Here is an 8,837-nt window from a genome sequence, read left to right as displayed (position 1 = left end):
ACTGATAATAACGGTGACCACTGCAGTAGTCATTATCTCTGCCCGTCGTACAGGTTGACTTTTCTCAACGAATATACGTTTCGAAACGACATAGAGTAAATACTTAATACGAAACAACAAAGGTATTGGTCATTGTCAACATAAATTGTGATTTACGTATTGCTGCTACGGATTAACGTGCTTACATGAAGTAATAAATGCAATCAAAGACCCAAAATACAGTTAGAATTTACTGAGGTCGTAGTGAATATCAGGTAAGAAGCGAATTGAAATTGCATTTGCTGTCGCTATAAGCAAGTCACAGGGACAAAAGTTTCAAAACGCAGGATCATATTTACCTTATCCATTCCTTACTTGCAGGCAGTTGTATGTAGCCATTTCAGGACTAACTAAATCAACTAACATTTTCGTATCCCTTAAGGAAAATCAAAAATAAAAAGTCCATGAAGCTCAAATTCTTATACGATGTATCGTTTACAATGAGGTATTCTAACGCTCTGGAAAGAATTTCGTTCAAATTTTCTTTGTGGAAATATATAGAAAAGGGTGCGTCATAAAATGATGATTATTATTTCGCTTTTTTGGTTTATTTTTAAAGATTTTTTTCAGTTCACACAACTATCCTTATCCCAACTACATTCTTATCCCAAATACTGTCGTTATTTAAAACTATGAAAGCGCTAAAGTTTCGTACAAGGCCCTTGATGAATAATAATGCCCAGTCGCATCGAAAAGCACTGTTGGGGGTTCTCTTGCAGTGAGAGGATATTTGGCGAATGGGCTGGCCTGTCCGTTGTAACGTAAACCTCATCGAACATGTGTGAGATGCATTAGGGAAACGTATTGCAGCATATCCTGCTGGTAGATGAGTCAAACGCCCTGGCCTTCATAAATCGGCATAAACAACGAAACCTGTAACGTAAACACACGTGTTCACATCGAATGTAACGAACTCAATTGTGTCGTTCACCCACAAAACGTAAAGCAGTTTCATTTGAAAGGTCTATTTTGGTTTCAACAGTTTGTTTCGTAGATGTATCAAATAAGATATCGACAAAATCAGTACCTACTTACATGAATACGATACTTCGCAACGATGTGTCAGTTTAATGAAAGGTAGACCTATCATTACATGACAATTCTTCCAATCACTTATTTATACCTAAAAAAAAGTCTACTGAGTAGGAGCTGTCATTCATAGATTCTTTTAGTTTGATTTTAAATGCTGGTTGGCTATCTGTCAGGCTTTTAATGCTTTTTGGTAAATGACCAAAGATTTTTGTAGCAGCATATTATTTATCCCATACATTACAGCTTATTATCTGGAAACTAACATAGGCCATACAACTACCTTTTTGCAAATGGTATTCAGTATCTGTTTCTGATATTCGTATGTTTTGTAACTGGGAAGTACAAAATAAAACTAAACTCTGATGAGAAATCAAACCCCTAACTTGTTTTTGCAAATTGTTCTTTAAAATAATAATTCACCCCTTTTTTGTACCAAAGTCAGATTTAATCCAGGATAGCAAAAATCATCCTTTCTTCTTATGTAGTAGCAATGCACATTGCCATTGCTTTTGGAGTGGGAAGGGTTATTGGTAATAAATATCTCTCTCTCCCTCCCTCTCTCTCTCTCTCTCTCTCTCTCTCTCTCTCTCTCACACACACACACACACAATATATATATATATATATATATATATTCTTCAAAGTGCTTCGAACAGGTGCGTGTGTGCGCAGTAGGCTTGAAATCTTTTCGTTTCACTGCCTGTATCCACATCTGCCTGCGCCCTTCGTCCTTTGGAAACCTATACGAAAGAGAAAAAGCAGCTTTGTAGCTTACCATTTCAAGAAATATATACAATTGCAATGTACGCCTGGAAACACACACAGCACTTCAAACCGCCAATTTACGTAACTGTGGCGTTCTGGGTAAGGATATGATACACACAATAGCTTATCAGTATTCAAGAAATGCCGCTAAATTAAACTAATAATACTTACACGTGAAATTTAATGTTACTTCCCTTCACAAAACGATCGGTACAACCATAAGCACAACAGGATACCACCATTGTTTTGCCAATAGTCACGTGGTATAGCAGTAGAGATGTTGGTGCCACGAAATATACGTCATGACCAGTCTACCAATATCTATGGTCGAAGGCCCTGGCACAAAAACTTATTACCAACCTTACGGTCAGCATAGGGGGACGCAATAGGGCATGCACTGTCATCAGTGATGATCACACATTCCATTAAGAGCCATGTCCCGCCATTTGTAAACCTGGGGACCATCATGAAACGCGGACACTTTAGTCTACATTCTACTTTGAAAGAAATTGTTGTTACTGGTCTTCTCATTGCGCAGTTCTTTCACTGACCTCCACTACACTGTAGCAGTTCTATATATGAGTGGCCCACATTTCATTGAACCATATTACTTGGCAGAGACACATCTCGCAAAAATTACGAACTTTTTGTCCATGATGTTTGCACAACAGCTATATTGCCATGACTTGATACACAAATAGCCAAGATATTGCAAAACATCATTCACAATAAGATTCTACGCAGCTTTTATGTTTCCCCGTTCAATCGCGATCACAAGGCCATCTGCAACTATCTACCACAACACCAAGAATAGCCCATACGCAGTCATATAGTGATGATAGCTCTACGTACAAGTCCTGTTGTGAGACATGACACAGGAGTATGACATAATTTTTGTTCACCTCATCGCATCTGGACCCGCAGTTATCATCACGATTCAAAATTAATTTTTGTACATAAAATACCTCCTACATGATAGTACATCATTTTATTTAGCAACATCAGTTGAAGTAACAATAAATCTCATTGCACCTCTGAGGTAGTGTCACCTTGAGCTACACCTGCATGAATACTCTGTAAGTCACCTTTAAGTGTCTTGCAGAGAGTTCATCAAAACACTTTTACTATTCCTCTACCGTTCCACTCTGTAACAGTGAATGGGAAAAACGGACTTTGCTGAAAAGATATCACTGCTCTGAAAAACAGTTTTGTTTTAATGAATGGAATCATTAGTCATCTATTGTGTCCATCTCTCTCTCCCCGAATTTTTGATAATACCAAATGAGCTGCCCTTCTCTGAACTTTTTCAATGTCCTCTCGTCAATCCCATCTGGAAAGGGTACCATACTGCACAGTCATACCATAGCAGAGGATGGACAAGCATAATGTAGGCAATCTCCTTAGTAGACCTGTTGCATCTTCTAAGTGCTCTGCAAGTAAAATGAAGTCTTTGGTTTGCCTCCCCCAAAATATTATCTATGTGATCATTCCGATTTCAGGAACATTGCATCATAATTATGAACAACACAGGCACTGCAATATTGTAACCATCCACCGACACTTAGCACGTGGCTTTCAGTTAAAAATGTCACCCCTGTATGGCAATATCCATAGTTAACATATGAATGCCAGTTGCAAATGCATGGCTGTGGGTCACACTCAGATAGCCTAATTATAAAGTGACCACTCCTGATAAGTGGGAAATCCACATTTGAGTCCTCGTACAGCACAAATTTTCATTATTGTCATTCAGTTATACAGCTGATGGTTGTCCATGCTGTGCCTGTTCCTTTTCACATGCGTGCATGTCTAAAGGAACATGCATTGTACTTCAGAACAACAAAGCCACTGCAATATTTTATTTATCCACCAATACTGGGCTAGTGACTTTCAACTAAAATATCTCTCCTGTATGGGAATATACATAACAGATGAACAAGTGCAGATTGACGACATATGGAAGTTTGGGTCTAGCCATGGAGAATGCTTGGGTAGCCTAATGGTAAACTGACAGCTATTAATAAGCCAGAAACCTGCCGCAAGTCTAGGTCAATCAAAAAAAATTTTTCATTGTCATTCCATTATACAGCTAATGTTTGTCAATATTTGCAACTACAAATACATTTCATGTACTCAGTTCTATCCTATGGTATAATCTGCAACTTGTTTAAGTTTAAATGAAAAAAATATTATTGCTACAGAAGTTGAAATAAGAACATTTTGTCAAGTTGACAAGTAAATTTCTTGAAGAAGCCTCTTCAGGGAGCTAAGAATTCATATACTTACATGTCAGTACATATAATCCATACTGGTATTTCTGGTTCATGATAAAAGTTAATTTAGGATGAATTCATAAATTCACTAACACAATATTAGAATTAAATACAATTCTTATATAGATTACATATCAATCTCTAGTATTCAGAATGGAGCTTATTTATTCTGGTGCAAAAAGTTATAATTGGTTATAAATTGACTTATGACAAGAAAATGAAAATATTCAAATATTTACAGTCAAAATAAAAGAATGTAGTAGCCATTCTATGTGCAGTATACTCAAGGGTACTCAAGAATACGCAATAATATAAGTTGTGTTTATGTTTGCAAGTATGTAGGCAGCAGGTTGTGGTCTGCATAAAGTTGCTGAAACACTCTGTTTGAAGTGTTAAATTAAAACACTAGCTAATTAATGTATGGGAGAAGTGGTTTCTCTTTTTTTTTTTTTTTTTTCTTTTTTCCAAATAGTCGTTTCCCTCCTAACAAAAGAAGAAGAGCATAATATTCTAATTCCAAAGAAAGTACGTGTTGATAGGTATGGATATTACCAAAAAAAAAAAAATGGCTCTGAGCACTATGGGACTCAACTTCTGAGGTCATCAGTCCCCTAGAACTTAGAACTACTTAAAAACTTAACTAACGTAAGGACATCACACACATCCATGCCCAAGGCAGCATTCGAACCTGCGACCGTAGCGTTCGCGCGGTTCCAGACTGAAGCGCTGAGAACCGCTCGGCCACACCGGCCAACAGATATTACCAAACAGTACATTTAATAAGTGAAATATTAACATGAATTCTTTGTCGAAGAATGAAAAAAACTGGTTGAAGCTAACCTTGGGGAAGATCTGTTTGAATCCCAGACAAATGTAGGAACATGTGAGGCAATATTGACTCCGTGATATTTCTTAGAAGATAAATTAAGGAAAAGCAAACCCACATTTACAGCATTTGTAAACTGAAAGAAGGCTTTTGACAATGCTGTGGAATAAAATTGTGACAGTGGCACAGCTAAAAAACAGGAATCCAAAAGTTATTTACAACTTGTTCAGAAACCATATGTCGATTATGAGTCAAAGGGTATGAAAGGGAAGCAGTGGTTGAGAAGAGAGTGAGATGGGGTTGTAGCCTATCCCTGATATTGTTCAATCTGTATATTCAGTAAGCAGTGAAGAAACCAAAGAAAAATTAGGAGCAGGAATTAAAGGCCAAGGAGAAGAAATAAAAACTTTGAGGTTTGCTAGTGAGATTGTAATTCTGTCAGAGACAGCAAAGAACTTAGAAGAGCAGTTGAACAGAATGGACAGTGTCTTGAAAGTAGGTTAAAAGATGAACATTAACAAAAGCAAAACAAGTATGAGGGAATGTAGTCAGGTGATGCAGATGGAATCAGATTAGGAAATGAGGCATTTGAAGTATTACATGAGTTTTGCTGTTTGAACAGCAAAATGACTAATGATGAGCAAAGTGAGAGGATGTAAAATGTGGCTTGGCAGTGGCAAGAAAAGTGTTTCTAAAGAAGAGAAATTTATTAATGTTGAATATAGATTTAAATTTTAGGAAGTGTTTTTCTGGAAGTATTTGTATGGAGTGTAGCTCTGTATGTAAGTGGATGATAAACATTTTAGACAGGAAGAAATAGAGGCTTTTGAAATGTGGTGCTACAGAAGAATACTCAAGACTGGATGGGTAGACCATGTAACTAATGAGGAAATACTGAATAAAATTGGAGAAAAAAGAAATTTGTGGCACTACATGACTAGAAGAAGGGATTGGTTGATGGGACACATTCTGACACATCAAGCGATCACAAATTTAGTATTGGAGGGAAGTGCGAGGGGTACCTTATAGAGGGAGGCCAAGAGATGAATACAGTACTCAGCTTCAAAAGGATGTAGAGTACAGCAGCTATTTAGAGATGCAGAGCCTTGTATGAGATAGAGTAATGTGGAGAGCTGCATCAAACCAGTCGTCAGGCTGTGTGTGGATTTTCATGGTTTAACCATGGACCCAGGACTTTGGTGTTCCTCAGCAGGCCAGAGGCCATGGGCGATGGATTTCAGGAATTGCGACTGTCTCACTGCAAGTAAATTGAACAGTGCAGCATTTTATAGACATTTTGTTTATTCTAGTACATTTTGGCACTTCTAAAGTAGTTTATATATTAGAAAGTATGGATGATAAGAAAAAGAAAGTTGTGGCAATCGCTGCAGTTTGTATGCTATGTACTCATGTATTTCTTGATAGAAAAATCACACAATACCTGTACAATAATTGCCATAACACAGTGGATAATAACTGACAATAACAAATGTAGTAGAAGCAACATTTTATTGGCAGGCACTTATAGTGTTGCTTTACACAACTCTTCCCCAACTTACATATTTCCTTCAAGAGGCTTACTTTTTTCTGAGTCTATTTCTGGAAGTAGTGAAGGTATTTTAAATCTGTCTTGCAACTCCAGCAAAATGCCTATTTTTGTCATCAAATGTGTTTTGCTTTATTGAAATAAAGTAACATCAGTGGTCTTAATGAAACATATATACCATTTTGCTTGCTTTCTCCATCTAAAAACAGTTCATTACAAAAGATGTTGATGTTAGTACTTAACATTTTTGTTCAGAAGTTTAGAAATGCAAAAGTCCTTACATTTTTTATCAACTTACGTCTTTCCTTACTCTTGAGATCAAAATTTGTCAGGGAAAAATGCTAAAACTTATCTGGAAATCAGAGAAATATCAGAGAATTTCACTTGAGGAAACTTGTGGCAACCCTGGAGAGGTATTAAGAAACAGTTGCCTCGATAATTCAACAGTCTGCAAATGATTACAATCTACATAATTCAAATCCCCTTGGACAAAAAAGGATATGGGAGGGTGATCGTTTGAGTGGGTCAGACTTCAATATGGGATTCTTTTTCGAATAGAGGATTAATTATGTAACATAACAATTATTTTACCATTGTCATTACACACATACCTTGACCTTTCAGAATCATCCCCAATAACTTGGATCTTCTATAAATCTTTAAAATGCTTAAAACACCTCACTCCAGTTTCGTAATGCAAAACTTAACAGTCCAGCAGAACAGTGGTAAAATAATCAAAATTTTAAATATCCTTGTGTGGTTTGCATGATTAGGCTCATAAATTTCAATAATACATTAAGCAACCAAAAGTGTTGTAATTTTTGTCCCAAGTAAGTTATCCGAAAACATCTCTACAGACAATACCTTCAGTTACTTCCAAGTTGCAAGCATAATAGATTCAAAAACCAAGAACATCACGAAACACTCAAACTAGAACAATTTGACTTCAACAGACAGAATTAATTTCTTCACCCTCGTAGGCATACCACTTGTATTGTAGTGCTCTGGGGCTGCTTTGGAGCTCAATCAACATGGCCACTGCTTCACGGAGGGACATGTTGCACAACACCACAGGATCAAATCCAGCCCACTCCTTCACAGTCTGTCACTGAGACCAGTGTTACATCAACACTGATTTATAAACTTCTACAACAGAAAACTTACCAATTAATAATATGCCAATTAAGGATCCTCTGACTGCTGCAGTGCCAGCTTCTAGACATGTAGACTTGCTAAGGTGAGTGCAACATTGCACAACATCAGGAATGAAGGGTCAACAATGTCTTTCATTAACTGGCAATCACAGGTCAGTGACAAGGTTCATATTAACCCACTTGTCTTAACCTAAACAAGCAAAACAAATGTCAAGGAATAAAGTTCTTCTCCTCAGCAGAGCTGCATGGGTACCAGATAATTCTATCAAATTGTCAGACATTTTAACAGTCAAAAGTTGCCATAATTTAATCAGTACATCCACTCGCCAGAAAAGGAATTTCAAACAACAACACTTCACAGCAGCTCATGTTGTGCCTTTGCCTGATGGAAACATTTACACCGACTGGCCCATTAGTCAAATGTACTCTGCTCCCCTCCCACTATACTGGTGTTGGCTGACCACACTGTTTTGATCAGCGCCCTCTCTCCATAGCTATCAGACCTCCAAGAGAGATTGCAGCTCAACAATTCACATTGCTCTAAAAGCCTGCTGCTTGTGTACCCACTCTGGGCCAAGCAAATAGTCTTTGGACCTGCGATACACTCATTGGAAAATTGATACAGCTTTATCAGTAACACATAGTGAAACTTTACATTTTGAATATCGCCTGGATAGGCAGTGTGTGGATCTACTCCTATGAACTGCTTCTGTAATATAGGCCGAGAGGGAACTAATACAAAGTCTCAACACCAAGCTAGCCCACTTTTTATTAGAAGCAGTATTTCCAGACCATCTGCTCTTGATGAAATGGGCCAGAAATCAAGATGGCACTCACTGAGCCCCACAGTGTCGGCCAGAGGGCTCTGTGGTCGGTCTAGTTAGTCTTCTCTTGTAGTGCCAACTTACGAGAGTGTGCACCTGCATTGTGGCATTGTAACTATCGATGCCACACCCCTCCCCCCTGAAACAGTGAACCGTCATGGAATAGGGCTTCTGACAGTGGGGTAAGGGACCCAGGGGTGGCAGAATTGAGGGGGCGGACAACTGAATTGCAGGGACGGCTGCCCACCTGCGTCCCCGAATTGCTTGCGAGGGGGAGAGGAAAATGCCCCTTGCAAAACCTGCCTGGGACGCGCACCGCCACTGGGTATGCTCAGACAAAGAGTCGAAGCAACAACCTCCATGGACGACAGTGTCGGC

General features: G+C 38.2%; 1 protein-coding gene across 12 annotated transcripts in view; it reads left to right on the top strand.

The window, feature by feature from the left end:
- The first annotated feature begins 26 nt into the window (after positions 1-26).
- The window catches only part of LOC126438132 (uncharacterized), a 1,198,954-nt gene continuing 1,190,143 nt past the window's right edge, over positions 27-8,837 (top strand). For 10 of the 12 annotated variants that reach the window (XR_007581008.1, XR_007581012.1, XR_007581011.1 and 7 more), the window contains exon 1: positions 40-254. The gene's annotated coding sequence lies outside the window, so the exon portion shown is untranslated. Of the gene's footprint in view, positions 255-8,837 lie in introns of all 12 variants that reach the window. The other 2 variants (XR_007581010.1, XR_007581009.1) reach the window with 2 other exon arrangements.

Source organism: Schistocerca serialis, unplaced genomic scaffold (genome assembly GCF_023864345.2).
Source record: "Schistocerca serialis cubense isolate TAMUIC-IGC-003099 unplaced genomic scaffold, iqSchSeri2.2 HiC_scaffold_1261, whole genome shotgun sequence".
NCBI lineage: Eukaryota > Metazoa > Arthropoda > Insecta > Orthoptera > Acrididae > Schistocerca > Schistocerca serialis.
The sequence above is the reverse complement of the archived record's forward strand: the minus strand, read 5'-3'. Positions and strand labels throughout refer to the sequence as shown.